Below are 19,931 nucleotides of genomic sequence, written 5' to 3' on the forward strand. Positions count from 1 at the left end.
CATGAGGCAGGCGAGTGGTAAGCCATGAACATCTAGCAGTTAGAAAGCTGCGCACACAGTCCGGGTGTTGTGCGGCTTCACTCTTCGCATCCTAGAAGGTACCGCGCTCTCCGTCTCTCGGATGCGATCAAGCGGCTATTCGCGCAGAGAGCACTGTGCCGGTCTCTGTGCGCTCCGGAGCTCTCTTTCTGCCCAACGACGCCTGGCAGCGGCACTTAACTTCGGACAGCTCCGTATCTCCGTATTCTGCATTTCTTGTCTTCTGCAGCTCAGCAAAATGCTTTTCCACTCTGTCTAGCAAGGAGAAACTGTGCCAGCACAGTATACCTCCCCGGACTTGTGTTCTAAATTCTCGACTTCTTGGCATCTCAGAAACTAACGGGAAGAGCAAGGTTATCTGTGGTGGGCTGGGGCAGAACTAGCAGCAAGCACAACAAAGTTGTCCAAGAATACCTTGCATTCGAATGCTAATGCCAATACATGAGGCAGGCAAGTGGTAAGCCATGAACTTCTAGCAGTTAGAAAGGTGCAGACACAGTCCGGGTGTTGTGCGGCTTCACTCTTCGCATCCTAGAAGGTACCGCGCTCTCCGTCTCTCGGATGCGATCAAGCGGCTATTCGCGCAGAGAGCACTGTGCCGGTCACTGTGCGCTCCGGAGCTCTCTTTCTGCCCAACAATGCCTGGCAGCGGCAGTTAACTTTGGACAGCTCCGTATCTCCGTATTCTGCATTTCTTGTCTTCTGCAGCTCAGCAAAATGCTTTTCCACTCTGTCTAGCAAGGAGAAACTGTGCCAGCACAGTATACCTCCCCGGACTTGTGTTCTAAATTCTCGACTTCTTGGCATCTCAGAAACTAACGGGAAGAGCAAGGTTATCCATGGTGGGCTGGGACAGAACTAGCAACAAGCACAGCAAAGTTGTCCAAGAATACCTTGCATTCGAATGCTAATGCCAATACATGAGGCAGGTGAGTGGTACGCCATGAACATCTAGCAGTTAGAAAGCTGCGCACACAGTCCGGGTGTTGTGCGGCTTCACTCTTCGCATCCTAGAAGGTACCGCGCTCTCCGTCTCGCGGATGCGATCAAGCAGCTATTCGCGCAGAGAGCACTGTGCCGGTCACTGTGCGCTCCGGAGCTCTCTTTCTGCCCAACGACGCCTGGCAGCGGCACTTAACTTCGGACAGCTCCGTATCTCCGTATTCTGCATTTCTTGTCTTCTGCAGCTCAGCAAAATGCTTTTCTACTCTGTCTAGCAAGGAGAAACTGTGCCAGCACAGTTTTCCCCCCCCCGACTTGTGTTCTAAATTCTCGACTTCTCGGCATCTCAGAAACTAACGGGAAGAGCAAGGTTATCCATGGTGGGCTGGGGCAGAACTAGCAGCAAGCACAACAAAGTTGTCCAAGAATTCCTTGCATTCGAATGCTAATGCCAATACATGAGGCAGGCGAGTGGTAAGCCATGAACTTCTAGCAGTTAGAAAGCTGCGGACACAGTCCGGGTGTTGTGCGGCTTCACTCTTCGCATCCTAGAAGGTACCGCGCTCTCCGTCTCTCGGACGCGATCAAGCGGCTATTCGCGCAGAGAGCACTGTGCCGGTCACTGTGCGCTCCGGGGCTCACTTTCTGCCCAAAGACGCCTGGCAGCGGCACTTAACTTCGGACAGCTCCGTATCTCCGTATTCTGCATTTCTTGTCTTCTGCAGCTCAGCAAAATGCTTTTCCACTCTGTCTCGCAAGGAGAAACTGTGCCAGCACAGTATACCTCCCCGGACTTGTGTTCTAAATTCCCGACTTCTCGGCATCTCAGAAACTAACGGGAAGAGCAAGGTTATCCATGGTGGGCGGGGACAGAACTAGGAACAAGCACAGCAAAGTTGTCCAAGAATACCTTGCATTCGAATGCTAATGCCAATACATGAGGCAGGCGAGTGGTAAGCCATGAACATCTAGCAGTTAGAAAGCTGCGCACACAGTCCGGGTGTTGTGCGGCTTCACTCTTCGCATCCTAGAAGGTACCGCGCTCTCCGTCTCTCGGATGCGATCAAGCGGCTATTCGCGCAGAGAGCACTGTGCCGGTCTCTGTGCGCTCCGGAGCTCTCTTTCTGCCCAAAGACGCCTGGCAGCGGCACTTAACTTCGGACAGCTCCGTATCTCCCTATTCTGCATTTCTTGTCTTCTGCATCTCAGCAAAATGCTTTTCCCTCTGTCTAGCAAGGAGACACTGTGCCAGCACAGTATACCTCCCCGGACTTGTGTTCTGAATTCCCGACTTCTCGGCATCTCAGAAACTAACGGGAAGAGCAAGGTTATCCATGGTGGGCTGAGGCAGAACTAGCAAAAAGCACAGCAAAGTTGTCCAAGAATACCTTGCATTCGAATGCTAATGCCAATACATGAGGCAGGCGAGTGGTAAGCCATGAACTTCTAGCAGTTAGAAAGCTGCGGACACAGTCCGGGTGTTGTGCGGCTTCACTCTTCGCATCCTAGAAGGTACCGCGCTCTCCGTTTCTCGGATGCGATCAGGCGGCTATTCGCGCAGAGAGCACTGTGCCGGTCTCTGTGCGCTCCGGAGCTCACTTTCTGCCCAAAGACGCCTGGCAGCGGCACTTAACTTCGGACAGCTCCGTATCTCCCTATTCTGCATTTCTTGTCTTCTGCATCTCAGCAAAATGCTTTTCCACTCTGTCTAGCAAGGAAAAACTGGGCCAGAACAGTATACCTCCCAGGACTTGTGTTCTAAATTCCCGACGTCTCGGCATCTCAGAAACTAACGGGAAGAGCAAGGTTTTCCATGGTGGGCTGGAACAGAACTAGCAACAAGCACAGCAAAGTTGTCCAAGCATACCTTGCATTCGAATGCTAATGCCAATACATGAGGCAGGTGAGTGGTAAGCCATGAACTTCTAGCAGTTAGAAAGCTGCGGACACAGTCCGGGTGTTGTGCGGCTTCACTCTTCGCATCCTAGAAGGTACCGCGCTCTCCGTCTCTCGGATGCGATCAAGCGGCTATTCGCGCAGAGAGCACTGTGCCGGTCTCTGTGCGCTCCGGAGCTCTCTTTCTGCCCAATGACGCCTGGCAGCGGCACTTAACTTCGGACAGCTCCGTATCTCCCTATTCTGCATTTCTTGTCTTCTGCATCTCAGCAAAATGCTTTTCCCTCTGTCTAGCAAGGAGACACTGTGCCAGCACAGTATACCTCCCCGGACTTGTGTTCTGAATTCCCGACTTCTCGGCATCTCAGAAACTAACGGGAAGAGCAAGGTTATCCATGGTGGGCTGAGGCAGAACTAGCAAAAAGCACAGCAAAGTTGTCCAAGAATACCTTGCATTCGAATGCTAATGCCAATACATGAGGCAGGCGAGTGGTAAGCCATGAACTTCTAGCAGTTAGAAAGCTGCGGACACAGTCCGGGTGTTGTGCGGCTTCACTCTTCGCATCCTAGAAGGTACCGCGCTCTCCGTTTCTCGGATGCGATCAGGCGGCTATTCGCGCAGAGAGCACTGTGCCGGTCTCTGTGCGCTCCGGAGCTCTCTTTCTGCCCAATGACGCCTGGCAGCGGCACTTAACTTCGGACAGCTCCGTATCTCCCTATTCTGCATTTCTTGTCTTCTGCATCTCAGCAAAATGCTTTTCCACTCTGTCTAGCAAGGAGAAACTGTGCCAGCACAGTATACCTCCCCGGACTTGTGTTCTAAATTCTCGATGTCTCGGCATCTCAGAAACTAACGGGAAGAGCAAGGTTATCCATGGTGGGCTGGGACAGAACTAGCAACAAGCACAGCAAAGTTGTCCAAGAATACCTTGCATTCGAATGCTAATGCCAATACATGAGGCAGGCGAGTGGTAAGCCATGAACTTCTAGCAGTTAGAAAGCTGCGGACACAGTCCGGGTGTTGTGCGGCCTCACTCTTCGCATCCTAGAAGGTACCGCGCTCTCCGTCTCTCGGATGCGATCAAGCGGCTATTCGCGCAGAGAGCACTGTGCCGGTCACTGTGCGCTCCGGAGCTCTCTTTCTGCCCAACGACGCCTGGCAGCGGCACTTAACTTCGGACAGCTCCGTATCTCCGTATTCTGCATTGCTTGTCTTCTGCAGCTCAGCAAAATGCTTTTCCACTCTGTCTAGCAAGGAGAAACTGTGCCAGCACAGTTTTCCCCCCCCCGACTTGTGTTCTAAATTCTCGACTTCTCGGCATCTCAGAAACTAACGGGAAGAGCAAGGTTATCCATGGTGGGCTGGGGCAGAACTAGCAGCAAGCACAACAAAGTTGTCCAAGAATTCCTTGCATTCGAATGCTAATGCCAATACATGAGGCAGGCGAGTGGTAAGCCATGAACTTCTAGCAGTTAGAAAGCTGCGGACACAGTCCGGGTGTTGTGCGGCGTCACTCTTCGCATCCTAGAAGGTACCGCGCTCTCCGTCTCTCGGACGCGATCAAGCGGCTATTCGCGCAGAGAGCACTGTGCCGGTCACTGTGCGCTCCGGGGCTCACTTTCTGCCCAAAGACGCCTGGCAGCGGCACTTAACTTCGGACAGCTCCGTATCTCCGTATTCTGCATTTCTTGTCTTCTGCAGCTCAGTAAAATGCTTTTCCACTCTGTCTCGCAAGGAGAAACTGTGCCAGCACAGTATACCTCCCCGGACTTGTGTTCTAAATTCCCGACTTCTCGGCATCTCAGAAACTAACGGGAAGAGCAAGGTTATCCATGGTGGGCTGGGACAGAACTAGGAACAAGCACAGCAAAGTTGTCCAAGAATACCTTGCATTCGAATGCTAATGCCAATACATGAGGCAGGCGAGTGGTAAGCCATGAACATCTAGCAGTTAGAAAGCTGCGGACACAGTCCGGGAGTTGTGCGGCTTCACTCTTCGCATCCTAGAAGGTACCGCGCTCTCCGTCTCTCGGATGCGATCAAGCGGCTATTCGCGCAGAGAGCACTGTGCCGGTCTCTGTGCGCTCCGGAGCTCTCTTTCTGCCCAAAGATGCCTGGCAGCGGCACTTAACTTCGGACAGCTCCGTATCTCCCTATTCTGCATTTCTTGTCTTCTGCATCTCAGCAAAATGCTTTTCCCTCTGTCTAGCAAGGAGACACTGTGCCAGCACAGCATACCTCCCCGGACTTGTGTTCTGAATTCCCGACTTCTCGGCATCTCAGAAACTAACGGGAAGAGCAAGGTTATCCATGGTGGGCTGAGGCAGAACTAGCAAAAAGCACAGCAAAGTTGTCCAAGAATACCTTGCATTCGAATGCTAATGCCAATACATGAGGCAGGCGAGTGGTAAGCCATGAACTTCTAGCAGTTAGAAAGCTGCGGACACAGTCCGGGTGTTGTGCGGCTTCACTCTTCGCATCCTAGAAGGTACCGCGCTCTCCATTTCTCGGATGCGATCAGGCGGCTATTCGCGCAGAGAGCACTGTGCCGGTCTCTGTGCGCTCCGGAGCTCTCTTTCTGCCCAAAGACGCCTGGCAGCGGCACTTAACTTCGGACAGCTCCGTATCTCCCTATTCTGCATTTCTTGTCTTCTGCATCTCAGCAAAATGCTTTTCCACTCTGTCTAGCAAGGAGAAACTGTGCCAGCACAGTATACCTCCCCGGACTTGTGTTCTAAATTCTCGACGTCTCGGCATCTCAGAAACTAACGGGAAGAGCAAGGTTATCCATGGTGGGCTGGGACAGAACTAGCAACAAGCACAGCAAAGTTGTCCAAGAATACCTTGCATTCGAATGCTAATGCCAATACATGAGGCAGGCGAGTGGTAAGCCATGAACTTCTAGCAGTTAGAAAGCTGCGGACACAGTCCGGGTGTTGTGCGGCCTCACTCTTCGCATCCTAGAAGGTACCGCGCTCTCCGTCTCTCGGATGCGATCAAGCGGCTATTCGCGCAGAGAGCACTGTGCCGGTCACTGTGCGCTCCGGAGCTCTCTTTCTGCCCAACGACGCCTGGCAGCGGCCCTTAACTTCGGACAGCTCCGTATCTCCGTATTCTGCATTTCTTGTCTTCTGCAGCTCAGCAAAATGCTTTTCCACTCTGTCTAGCAAGGAGAAACTGTGCCAGCACAGTATACCTCCCCGGACTTGTGTTCTAAATTCTCGACTTCTTGGCATCTCAGAAACTAACGGGAAGAGCAAGGTTATCCATGGTGGGCTGGGGCAGAACTAGCAAAAAGCACAGCAAAGTTGTCCAAGAATACCTTGCATTCGAATGCTAATGCCAATACATGAGGCAGGCGAGTGGTAAGCCATGAACTTCTAGCAGTTAGAAAGCTGCGCACACAGTCCGGGTGTTGTGCGGCTTCACTCTTCGCATCCTAGAAGGTACCGCGCTCTCCGTCTCTCGGATGCGATCAAGCGGCTATTCGCGCAGAGAGCACTGTGCCGGTCTCTGTGCGCTCCGGAGCTCTCTTTCTGCCCAATGACGCCTGGCAGCGGCACTTAACTTCGGACAGCTCCGTATCTCCCTATTCTGCATTTCTTGTCTTCTGCATCTCAGCAAAATGCTTTTCCCTCTGTCTAGCAAGGAGACACTGTGCCAGCACAGTATACCTCCCCGGACTTGTGTTCTGAATTCCCGACTTCTCGGCATCTCAGAAACTAACGGGAAGAGCAAGGTTATCCATGGTGGGCTGAGGCAGAACTAGCAAAAAGCACAGCAAAGTTGTCCAAGAATACCTTGCATTCGAATGCTAATGCCAATACATGAGGCAGGCGAGTGGTAAGCCATGAACTTCTAGCAGTTAGAAAGCTGCGGACACAGTCCGGGTGTTGTGCGGCTTCACTCTTCGCATCCTAGAAGGTACCGCGCTCTCCGTTTCTCGGATGCGATCAGGCGGCTATTCGCGCAGAGAGCACTGTGCCGGTCTCTGTGCGCTCCGGAGCTCTCTTTCTGCCCAATGACGCCTGGCAGCGGCACTTAACTTCGGACAGCTCCGTATCTCCCTATTCTGCATTTCTTGTCTTCTGCATCTCAGCAAAATGCTTTTCCACTCTGTCTAGCAAGGAGAAACTGTGCCAGCACAGTATACCTCCCCGGACTTGTGTTCTAAATTCTCGATGTCTCGGCATCTCAGAAACTAACGGGAAGAGCAAGGTTATCCATGGTGGGCTGGGACAGAACTAGCAACAAGCACAGCAAAGTTGTCCAAGAATACCTTGCATTCGAATGCTAATGCCAATACATGAGGCAGGCGAGTGGTAAGCCATGAACTTCTAGCAGTTAGAAAGCTGCGGACACAGTCCGGGTGTTGTGCGGCCTCACTCTTCGCATCCTAGAAGGTACCGCGCTCTCCGTCTCTCGGATGCGATCAAGCGGCTATTCGCGCAGAGAGCACTGTGCCGGTCACTGTGCGCTCCGGAGCTCTCTTTCTGCCCAACGACGCCTGGCAGCGGCACTTAACTTCGGACAGCTCCGTATCTCCGTATTCTGCATTGCTTGTCTTCTGCAGCTCAGCAAAATGCTTTTCCACTCTGTCTAGCAAGGAGAAACTGTGCCAGCACAGTTTTCCCCCCCCCGACTTGTGTTCTAAATTCTCGACTTCTCGGCATCTCAGAAACTAACGGGAAGAGCAAGGTTATCCATGGTGGGCTGGGGCAGAACTAGCAGCAAGCACAACAAAGTTGTCCAAGAATTCCTTGCATTCGAATGCTAATGCCAATACATGAGGCAGGCGAGTGGTAAGCCATGAACTTCTAGCAGTTAGAAAGCTGCGGACACAGTCCGGGTGTTGTGCGGCGTCACTCTTCGCATCCTAGAAGGTACCGCGCTCTCCGTCTCTCGGACGCGATCAAGCGGCTATTCGCGCAGAGAGCACTGTGCCGGTCACTGTGCGCTCCGGGGCTCACTTTCTGCCCAAAGACGCCTGGCAGCGGCACTTAACTTCGGACAGCTCCGTATCTCCGTATTCTGCATTTCTTGTCTTCTGCAGCTCAGTAAAATGCTTTTCCACTCTGTCTCGCAAGGAGAAACTGTGCCAGCACAGTATACCTCCCCGGACTTGTGTTCTAAATTCCCGACTTCTCGGCATCTCAGAAACTAACGGGAAGAGCAAGGTTATCCATGGTGGGCTGGGACAGAACTAGGAACAAGCACAGCAAAGTTGTCCAAGAATACCTTGCATTCGAATGCTAATGCCAATACATGAGGCAGGCGAGTGGTAAGCCATGAACATCTAGCAGTTAGAAAGCTGCGGACACAGTCCGGGAGTTGTGCGGCTTCACTCTTCGCATCCTAGAAGGTACCGCGCTCTCCGTCTCTCGGATGCGATCAAGCGGCTATTCGCGCAGAGAGCACTGTGCCGGTCTCTGTGCGCTCCGGAGCTCTCTTTCTGCCCAAAGATGCCTGGCAGCGGCACTTAACTTCGGACAGCTCCGTATCTCCCTATTCTGCATTTCTTGTCTTCTGCATCTCAGCAAAATGCTTTTCCCTCTGTCTAGCAAGGAGACACTGTGCCAGCACAGCATACCTCCCCGGACTTGTGTTCTGAATTCCCGACTTCTCGGCATCTCAGAAACTAACGGGAAGAGCAAGGTTATCCATGGTGGGCTGAGGCAGAACTAGCAAAAAGCACAGCAAAGTTGTCCAAGAATACCTTGCATTCGAATGCTAATGCCAATACATGAGGCAGGCGAGTGGTAAGCCATGAACTTCTAGCAGTTAGAAAGCTGCGGACACAGTCCGGGTGTTGTGCGGCTTCACTCTTCGCATCCTAGAAGGTACCGCGCTCTCCATTTCTCGGATGCGATCAGGCGGCTATTCGCGCAGAGAGCACTGTGCCGGTCTCTGTGCGCTCCGGAGCTCTCTTTCTGCCCAAAGACGCCTGGCAGCGGCACTTAACTTCGGACAGCTCCGTATCTCCCTATTCTGCATTTCTTGTCTTCTGCATCTCAGCAAAATGCTTTTCCACTCTGTCTAGCAAGGAGAAACTGTGCCAGCACAGTATACCTCCCCGGACTTGTGTTCTAAATTCTCGACGTCTCGGCATCTCAGAAACTAACGGGAAGAGCAAGGTTATCCATGGTGGGCTGGGACAGAACTAGCAACAAGCACAGCAAAGTTGTCCAAGAATACCTTGCATTCGAATGCTAATGCCAATACATGAGGCAGGCGAGTGGTAAGCCATGAACTTCTAGCAGTTAGAAAGCTGCGGACACAGTCCGGGTGTTGTGCGGCCTCACTCTTCGCATCCTAGAAGGTACCGCGCTCTCCGTCTCTCGGATGCGATCAAGCGGCTATTCGCGCAGAGAGCACTGTGCCGGTCACTGTGCGCTCCGGAGCTCTCTTTCTGCCCAACGACGCCTGGCAGCGGCCCTTAACTTCGGACAGCTCCGTATCTCCGTATTCTGCATTTCTTGTCTTCTGCAGCTCAGCAAAATGCTTTTCCACTCTGTCTAGCAAGGAGAAACTGTGCCAGCACAGTATACCTCCCCGGACTTGTGTTCTAAATTCTCGACTTCTTGGCATCTCAGAAACTAACGGGAAGAGCAAGGTTATCCATGGTGGGCTGGGGCAGAACTAGCAAAAAGCACAGCAAAGTTGTCCAAGAATACCTTGCATTCGAATGCTAATGCCAATACATGAGGCAGGCGAGTGGTAAGCCATGAACTTCTAGCAGTTAGAAAGCTGCGCACACAGTCCGGGTGTTGTGCGGCTTCACTCTTCGCATCCTAGAAGGTACCGCGCTCTCCGTCTCTCGGATGCGATCAAGCGGCTATTCGCGCAGAGAGCACTGTGCCGGTCTCTGTGCGCTCCGGAGCTCTCTTTCTGCCCAACGACGCCTGGCAGCGGCACTTAACTTCGGACAGCTCCGTATCTCCCTATTCTGCATTTCATGTCTTCTGCATCTCAGCAAAATGCTTTTCCACTCTGTCTAGCAAGGAGAAACTGGGCCAGAACAGTATACCTCCCTGGACTTGTGTTCTAAATTCTCGACTTCTGGGCATCTCAGAAACTAACAGGCAGAGCAAGGTTATCCATGGTGGGCTGGGGCAGAACTAGGAGCAAGCACAGCAAAGTTGTCCAAGAATACCTTGCATTCGAATGCTAATGCCAATACATGAGGCAGGCGAGTGGTAAGCCATGAACATCTAGCAGTTAGAAAGCTGCGCACACAGTCCGGGTGTTGTGCGGCGTCACTCTTTGCATCCTAGAAGGTACCGCGCTCTCCGTCTCTCGGATGCGATCAAGCGGCTATTCGCGCAGAGAGCACTGTGCCGGTCTCTGTGCGCTCCGGAGCTCTCTTTCTGCCCAACGACGCCTGGCAGCGGCACTTAACTTCGGACAGCTCCGTATCTCCGTATTCTGCATTTCTTGTCTTCTGCAGCTCAGCAAAATGCTTTTCCACTCTGTCTAGCAAGGAGAAACTGTGCCAGCACTGTATACCTCCCCGGACTTGTGTTCTAAATTCTCGACTTCTTGGCATCTCAGAAACTAACGGGCAGAGCAAGGTTATCCATGGTGGGCTGGGGCAGAACTAGCAGCAAGCACAGCAAAGTTGTCCAAGAATACCTTGCATTCGAATGCTAATGCCAATACATGAGGCAGGCGAGTGGTAAGCCATGAACATCTAGCAGTTAGAAAGCTGCGCACACAGTCCGGGTGTTGTGCGGCTTCACTCTTCGCATCCTAGAAGGTACCGCGCTCTCCGTCTCTCGGATGCGATCAAGCGGCTATTCGCGCAGAGAGCACTGTGCCGGTCTCTGTGCGCTCCGGAGCTCTCTTTCTGCCCAACGACGCCTGGCAGCGGCACTTAACTTCGGACAGCTCCGTATCTCCCTATTCTGCATTTCATGTCTTCTGCATCTCAGCAAAATGCTTTTCCACTCTGTCTAGCAAGGAGAAACTGGGCCAGAACAGTATACCTCCCTGGACTTGTGTTCTAAATTCTCGACTTCTGGGCATCTCAGAAACTAACAGGCAGAGCAAGGTTATCCATGGTGGGCTGGGGCAGAACTAGGAGCAAGCACAACAAAGTTGTCCAAGAATACCTTGCATTCGAATGCTAATGCCAATACATGAGGCAGGCGAGTGGTAAGCCATGAACATCTAGCAGTTAGAAAGCTGCGCACACAGTCCGGGTGTTGTGCGGCGTCACTCTTTGCATCCTAGAAGGTACCGCGCTCTCCGTCTCTCGGATGCGATCAAGCGGCTATTCGCGCAGAGAGCACTGTGCCGGTCTCTGTGCGCTCCGGAGCTCTCTTTCTGCCCAACGACGCCTGGCAGCGGCACTTAACTTCGGACAGCTCCGTATCTCCCTATTCTGCATTTCTTGTCTTCTGCAGCTCAGCAAAATGCTTTTCCACTCTGTCTAGCAAGGAGAAACTGTGCCAGCACAGTATACCTCCCAGGACTTGTGTTCTAAATTCTCGACTTCTTGGCATCTCAGAAACTAACGGGAAGAGCAAGGTTATCTGTGGTGGGCTGGGGCAGAACTAGCAGCAAGCACAACAAAGTTGTCCAAGAATACCTTGCATTCGAATGCTAATGCCAATACATGAGGCAGGCGAGTGGTAAGCCATGAACTTCTAGCAGTTAGAAAGGTGCAGACACAGTCCGGGTGTTGTGCGGCTTCACTCTTCGCATCCTAGAAGGTACCGCGCTCTCCGTCTCTCGGATGCGATCAAGCTGCTATGCGTGCAGAGAGCACTGTGCCGGTCACTGTGCGCTCCGGAGCTCTCTTTCTGCCCAACAATGCCTGGCAGCGGCAGTTAACTTCGGACAGCTCCGTATCTCCGTATTCTGCATTTCTTGTCTTCTGCAGCTCAGCAAAATGCTTTTCCACTCTGTCTAGCAAGGAGAAACTGTGCCAGCACAGTATACCTCCCCGGACTTGTGTTCTAAATTCTCGACTTCTTGGCATCTCAGAAACTAACGGGCAGAGCAAGGTTATCCATGGTGGGCTGGGGCAGAACTAGCAACAAGCACAGCAAAGTTGTCCAAGAATACCTTGCATTCGAATGCTAATGCCAATACATGAGGCAGGCGAGTGGTAAGCCATGAACATCTAGCAGTTAGAAAGCTGCGCACACAGTCCGGGTGTTGTGCGGCTTCACTCTTCGCATCCTAGAAGGTACCGCGCTCTCCGTCTCTCGGATGCGATCAAGCGGCTATTCGCGCAGAGAGCACTGTGCCGGTCACTGTGCGCTCCGGAGCTCTCTTTCTGCCTAACGACGCCTGGCAGATGCACTTAACTTCGGACAGCTCCGTATCTCCCTATTCTGCATTTCATGTCTTCTGCATCTCAGCAAAATGCTTTTCCACTCTGTCTAGCAAGGAGAAACTGGGCCAGAACAGTATACCTCCCCGGACTTGTGTTCTAAATTCCCGACGTCTCGGCATCTCAGAAACTAACGGGAAGAGCAAGGTTTTCCATGGTGGGCTGGAACAGAACTAGCAACAAGCACAGCAAAGTTGTCCAAGAATACCTTGCATTCGAATGCTAATGCCAATACATGAGGCAGGCGAGTGGTAAGCCATGAACTTCTAGCAGTTAGAAAGCTGCGGACACAGTCCGGGTGTTGTGCGGCTTCACTCTTCGCATCCTAGAAGGTACCGCGCTCCACGTCTCTCGGATGCGATCAAGCGGCTATTCACGCAGAGAGCACTGTGCCGGTCTCTGTGCGCTCCGGAGCTCTCTTTCTGCCCAAAGACGCCTGGCAGCGGCACTTAACTTCGGACAGCTCCGTATCTCCCTATTCTGCATTTCATGTCTTCTGCATCTCAGCAAAATGCTTTTCCACTCTGTCTAGCAAGGAGAAACTGGGCCAGAACAGTATACCTCCCCGGACTTGTGTTCTAAATTCCCGACGTCTCGGCATCCCAGAAACTAACGGGAAGAGCAAGGTTTTCCATGGTGGGCTGGAACAGAACTAGCAACAAGCACAGCAAAGTTGTCCAAGAATACCTTGCATTCGAATGCTAATGCCAATACATGAGGCAGGCGAGTGGTAAGCCATGAACTTCTAGCAGTTAGAAAGCTACGGACACAGTCCGGGTGTTGTGCGGCGTCACTCTTCGCATCCTAGAAGGTACCGCGCTCACCGTCTCTCGGATGCGATCAAGCGGCTATTCGCGCAGAGAGCACTGTGCCGGTCTCTGTGCGCTCCGGAGCTCTCTTTCTGCCCAAAGACGCCTGGCAGCGGCACTTAACTTCGGACAGCTCCGTATCTCCCTATTCTGCATTTCTTGTCTTCTGCATCTCAGCAAAATGCTTTTCCCTCTGTCTAGCAAGAGACACTGTGCCAGCACAGTATACCTCCCAGGTCTTGTGTTCTAATTTCCCGACTTCTCGGCATCTCAGAAACTAAACGGAAGAGCAAGGTTATCCATGGTGGGCTGGGGCAGAACTAGCAAAAAGCACAGCAAAGTTGTCCAAGAATACCTTGCATTCGAATGCTAATGCCAATACATGAGGCAGGCGAGTGGTAAGCCATGAACTTCTAGCAGTTAGAAAGCTGCGGACACAGTCCGGGTGTTGTGCGGCTTCACTCTTCGCATCCTAGAAGGTACCGCGCTCTCCGTCTCTCGGATGCGATCAAGCGGCTATTCACGCAGAGAGCACTGTGCCGGTCTCTGTGCGCTCCGGAGCTCTCTTTCTGCCCAAAGACGCCTGGCAGCGGCACTTAACTTCGGACAGCTCCGTATCTCCCTATTCTGCATTTCTTGTCTTCTGCATCTCAGCAAAATGCTTTTCCACTCTGTCTAGCAAGGAGAAACTGGGCCAGAACAGTATACCTCCCCGGACTTGTGTTCTAAATTCCCGACGTCTCGGCATCTCAGAAACTAACGGGAAGAGCAAGGTTTTCCATGGTGGGCTGGAACAGAACTAGCAACAAGCACAGCAAAGTTGTCCAAGAATACCTTGCATTCGAATGCTAATGCCAATACATGAGGCAGGCGAGTGGTAAGCCATGAACTTCTAGCAGTTAGAAAGCTACGGACACAGTCCGGGTGTTGTGCGGCGTCACTCTTCGCATCCTAGAAGGTACCGCGCTCACCGTCTCTCGGATGCGATCAAGCGGCTATTCGCGCAGAGAGCACTGTGCCGGTCTCTGTGCGCTCCGGAGCTCTCTTTCTGCCCAACGACGCCTGGCAGATGCACTTAACTTCGGACAGCTCCGTATCTCCCTATTCTGCATTTCATGTCTTCTGCATCTCAGCAAAATGCTTTTCCACTCTGTCTAGCAAGGAGAAACTGGGCCAGAACAGTATACCTCCCCGGACTTGTGTTCTAAATTCTCGACTTCTGGGCATCTCAGAAACTAACGGGCAGAGCAAGGTTATCCATGGTGGGCTGGGGCAGAACTAGGAGCAAGCACAGCAAAGTTGTCCAAGAATACCTTGCATTCGAATGCTAATGCCAATACATGAGGCAGGCGAGTGGTAAGCCATGAACATCTAGCAGTTAGAAAGCTGCGCACACAGTCCGGGTGTTGTGCGGCGTCACTCTTCGCATCCTAGAAGGTACCGCGCTCTCCGTCTCTCGGATGCGATCAAGCGGCTATTCGCGCAGAGAGCACTGTGCCGGTCTCTGTGCGCTCTGGAGCTCTCTTTCTGCCCAACGACGCCTGGCAGCGGCACTTAACTTCGGACAGCTCCGTATCTCCGTATTCTGCATTTCTTGTCTTCTGCAGCTCAGCAAAATGCTTTTCCACTCTGTCTAGCAAGGAGAAACTGTGCCAGCACAGTATACCTCCCAGGACTTGTGTTCTAAATTCTCGACTTCTTGGCATCTCAGAAACTAACGGGAAGAGCAAGGTTATCTGTGGTGGGCTGGGGCAGAACTAGCAGCAAGCACAACAAAGTTGTCCAAGAATACCTTGCATTCGAATGCTAATGCCAATACATGAGGCAGGCGAGTGGTAAGCCATGAACTTCTAGCAGTTAGAAAGGTGCAGACACAGTCCGGGTGTTGTGCGGCTTCACTCTTCGCATCCTAGAAGGTACCGCGCTCTCCGTCTCTCGGATGCGATCAAGCGGCTATGCGTGCAGAGAGCACTGTGCCGGTCTCTGTGCGCTCCGGAGCTCTCTTTCTGCCCAACAATGCCTGGCAGCGGCAGTTAACTTCAGACAGCTCCGTATCTCCGTATTCTGCATTTCTTGTCTTCTGCAGCTCAGCAAAATGCTTTTCCACTCTGCCTAGCAAGGAGAAACTGGGCCAGAACAGTATACCTCCCCGGACTTGTGTTCTAAATTCCCGACGTCTCGGCATCTCAGAAACTAACGGGAAGAGCAAGGTTTTCCATGGTGGGCTGGAACAGAACTAGCAACAAGCACAGCAAAGTTGTCCAAGAATACCTTGCATTCGAATGCTAATGCCAATACATGAGGCAGGCGAGTGGTAAGCCATGAACTTCTAGCAGTTAGAAAGCTGCGGACACAGTCCGGGTGTTGTGCGGCTTCACTCTTCGCATCCTAGAAGGTACCGCGCTCTCCGTCTCTCGGATGCGATCAAGCGGCTATTCGCGCAGAGAGCACTGTGCCGGTCTCTGTGCGCTCCGGAGCTCTCTTTCTGCCCAACGACGCCTGGCAGCGGCACTTAACTTCGGACAGCTCCGTATCTCCCTATTCTGCATTTCTTGTCTTCTGCATCTCAGCAAAATGCTTTTCCACTCTGTCTAGCAAGGAGAAACTGGGCCAGAACAGTATACCTCCCCGGACTTGTGTTCTAAATTCCCGACGTCTCGGCATCTCAGAAACTAACGGGAAGAGCAAGGTTTTCCATGGTGGGCTGGAACAGAACTAGCAACAAGCACAGCAAAGTTGTCCAAGAATACCTTGCATTCGAATGCTAATGCTAATACATGAGGCAGGCGAGTGGTAAGCCATGAACTTCTAGCAGTTAGAAAGCTACGGACACAGTCCGGGTGTTGTGCGGCGTCACTCTTCGCATCCTAGAAGGTACCGCGCTCACCGTCTCTCGGATGCGATCAAGCGGCTATTCGTGGAGAGCACTGTGCCGGTCTCTGTGCGCTCCGGAGCTCTCTTTCTGCCCAAAGACGCCTGGCAGCGGCACTTAACTTCGGACAGCTCCGTATCTCCCTATTCTGCATTTCTTGTCTTCTGCATCTCAGCAAAATGCTTTTCCCTCTGTCTAGCAAGAGACACTGTGCCAGCACAGTATACCTCCCAGGTCTTGTGTTCTAATTTCCCGACTTCTCGGCATCTCAGAAACTAACCGGAAGAGCAAGGTTATCCATGGTGGGCTGGGGCAGAACTAGCAACAAGCACAGCAAAGTTGTCCAAGAATACCTTGCATTCGAATGCTAATGCCAATACATGAGGCAGGCGAGTGGTAAGCCATGAACATCTAGCAGTTAGAAAGCTGCGCACACAGTCCGGGTGTTGTGCGGCTTCACTCTTCGCATCCTAGAAGGTACCGCGCTCTCCGTCTCTCGGATGCGATCAAGCGGCTATTCGCGCAGAGAGCACTGTGCCGGTCTCTGTGCGCTCCGGAGCTCTCTTTCTGCCCAAAGACGCCTGGCAGCGGCACTTAACTTCGGACAGCTCCGTATCTCCCTATTCTGCATTTCTTGTCTTCTGCATCTCAGCAAAATGCTTTTCCACTCTGTCTAGCAAGGAGAAACTGTGCCAGCACAGTATACCTCCCAGGACTTGTGTTCTAAATTCTCGACTTCTTGGCATCTCAGAAACTAACGGGAAGAGCAAGGTTATCTGTGGTGGGCTGGGGCAGAACTAGCAGCAAGCACAACAAAGTTGTCCAAGAATACCTTGCATTCGAATGCTAATGCCAATACATGAGGCAGGCGAGTGGTAAGCCATGAACTTCTAGCAGTTAGAAAGGTGCAGACACAGTCCGGGTGTTGTGCGGCTTCACTCTTCGCATCCTAGAAGGTACCGCGCTCTCCGTCTCTCGGATGCGATCAAGCGGCTATTCGCGCAGAGAGCACTGTGCCGGTCTCTGTGCGCTCCGGAGCTCTCTTTCTGCCCAAAGACGCCTGGCAGCGGCACTTAACTTCGGACAGCTCCGTATCTCCCTATTCTGCATTTCTTGTCTTCTGCATCTCAGCAAAATGCTTTTCCACTCTGTCTAGCAAGGAGAAACTGTGCCAGCACAGTATACCTCCCAGGACTTGTGTTCTAAATTCTCGACTTCTTGGCATCTCAGAAACTAACGGGAAGAGCAAGGTTATCTGTGGTGGGCTGGGGCAGAACTAGCAGCAAGCACAACAAAGTTGTCCAAGAATACCTTGCATTCGAATGCTAATGCCAATACATGAGGCAGGCGAGTGGTAAGCCATGAACTTCTAGCAGTTAGAAAGGTGCAGACACAGTCCGGGTGTTGTGCGGCTTCACTCTTCGCATCCTAGAAGGTACCGCGCTCTCCGTCTCTCGGATGCGATCAAGCGGCTATGCGTGCAGAGAGCACTGTGCCGGTCTCTGTGCGCTCCGGAGCTCTCTTTCTGCCCAACAATGCCTGGCAGCGGCAGTTAACTTCAGACAGCTCCGTATCTCCGTATTCTGCATTTCTTGTCTTCTGCAGCTCAGCAAAATGCTTTTCCACTCTGCCTAGCAAGGAGAAACTGGGCCAGAACAGTATACCTCCCCGGACTTGTGTTCTAAATTCCCGACGTCTCGGCATCTCAGAAACTAACGGGAAGAGCAAGGTTTTCCATGGTGGGCTGGAACAGAACTAGCAACAAGCACAGCAAAGTTGTCCAAGAATACCTTGCATTCGAATGCTAATGCCAATACATGAGGCAGGCGAGTGGTAAGCCATGAACTTCTAGCAGTTAGAAAGCTGCGGACACAGTCCGGGTGTTGTGCGGCTTCACTCTTCGCATCCTAGAAGGTACCGCGCTCTCCGTCTCTCGGATGCGATCAAGCGGCTATTCGCGCAGAGAGCACTGTGCCGGTCTCTGTGCGCTCCGGAGCTCTCTTTCTGCCCAACGACGCCTGGCAGCGGCACTTAACTTCGGACAGCTCCGTATCTCCCTATTCTGCATTTCTTGTCTTCTGCATCTCAGCAAAATGCTTTTCCACTCTGTCTAGCAAGGAGAAACTGGGCCAGAACAGTATACCTCCCCGGACTTGTGTTCTAAATTCCCGACGTCTCGGCATCTCAGAAACTAACGGGAAGAGCAAGGTTTTCCATGGTGGGCTGGAACAGAACTAGCAACAAGCACAGCAAAGTTGTCCAAGAATACCTTGCATTCGAATGCTAATGCTAATACATGAGGCAGGCGAGTGGTAAGCCATGAACTTCTAGCAGTTAGAAAGCTACGGACACAGTCCGGGTGTTGTGCGGCGTCACTCTTCGCATCCTAGAAGGTACCGCGCTCACCGTCTCTCGGATGCGATCAAGCGGCTATTCGTGGAGAGCACTGTGCCGGTCTCTGTGCGCTCCGGAGCTCTCTTTCTGCCCAAAGACGCCTGGCAGCGGCACTTAACTTCGGACAGCTCCGTATCTCCCTATTCTGCATTTCTTGTCTTCTGCATCTCAGCAAAATGCTTTTCCCTCTGTCTAGCAAGAGACACTGTGCCAGCACAGTATACCTCCCAGGTCTTGTGTTCTAATTTCCCGACTTCTCGGCATCTCAGAAACTAACCGGAAGAGCAAGGTTATCCATGGTGGGCTGGGGCAGAACTAGCAACAAGCACAGCAAAGTTGTCCAAGAATACCTTGCATTCGAATGCTAATGCCAATACATGAGGCAGGCGAGTGGTAAGCCATGAACATCTAGCAGTTAGAAAGCTGCGCACACAGTCCGGGTGTTGTGCGGCTTCACTCTTCGCATCCTAGAAGGTACCGCGCTCTCCGTCTCTCGGATGCGATCAAGCGGCTATTCGCGCAGAGAGCACTGTGCCGGTCTCTGTGCGCTCCGGAGCTCTCTTTCTGCCCAAAGACGCCTGGCAGCGGCACTTAACTTCGGACAGCTCCGTATCTCCCTATTCTGCATTTCTTGTCTTCTGCATCTCAGCAAAATGCTTTTCCACTCTGTCTAGCAAGGAGAAACTGTGCCAGCACAGTATACCTCCCAGGACTTGTGTTCTAAATTCTCGACTTCTTGGCATCTCAGAAACTAACGGGAAGAGCAAGGTTATCTGTGGTGGGCTGGGGCAGAACTAGCAGCAAGCACAACAAAGTTGTCCAAGAATACCTTGCATTCGAATGCTAATGCCAATACATGAGGCAGGCGAGTGGTAAGCCATGAACTTCTAGCAGTTAGAAAGGTGCAGACACAGTCCGGGTGTTGTGCGGCTTCACTCTTCGCATCCTAGAAGGTACCGCGCTCTCCGTCTCTCGGATGCGATCAAGCGGCTATGCGTGCAGAGAGCACTGTGCCGGTCACTGTGCGCTCCGGAGCTCTCTTTCTGCCCAACGACGCCTGGCAGCGGCACTTAACTTCGGACAGCTCCGTATCTCCGTATTCTGCATTTCTTGTCTTCTGCAGCTCAGCAAAATGCTTTTCCACTCTGTCTAGCAAGGAGAAACTGTGCCAGCACAGTATACCTCCCCGGACTTGTGTTCTAAATTCTCGACTTCTTGGCATCTCAGAAACTAACGGGCAGAGCAAGGTTATCCATGGTGGGCTGGGGCAGAACTAGCAACAAGCACAGCAAAGTTGTCCAAGAATACCTTGCATTCGAATGCTAATGCCAATACATGAGGCAGGCGAGTGGTAAGCCATGAACATCTAGCAGTTAGAAAGCTGCGCACACAGTCCGGGTGTTGTGCGGCTTCACTCTTCGCATCCTAGAAGGTACCGCGCTCTCCGTCTCTCGGATGCGATCAAGCGGCTATTCGCGCAGAGAGCACTGTGCCGGTCTCTGTGCGCTCCGGAGCTCTCTTTCTGCCCAAAGACGCCTGGCAGTGGCACTTAACTTCGGACAGCTCCGTATCTCCCTATTCTGCATTTCTTGTCTTCTGCATCTCAGCAAAATGCTTTTCCCTCTGTCTAGCAAGAGA

This window comes from Passer domesticus, chromosome W (assembly GCF_036417665.1).
Source record: "Passer domesticus isolate bPasDom1 chromosome W, bPasDom1.hap1, whole genome shotgun sequence".
Classification (NCBI taxonomy): Eukaryota; Metazoa; Chordata; class Aves; order Passeriformes; family Passeridae; genus Passer; species Passer domesticus.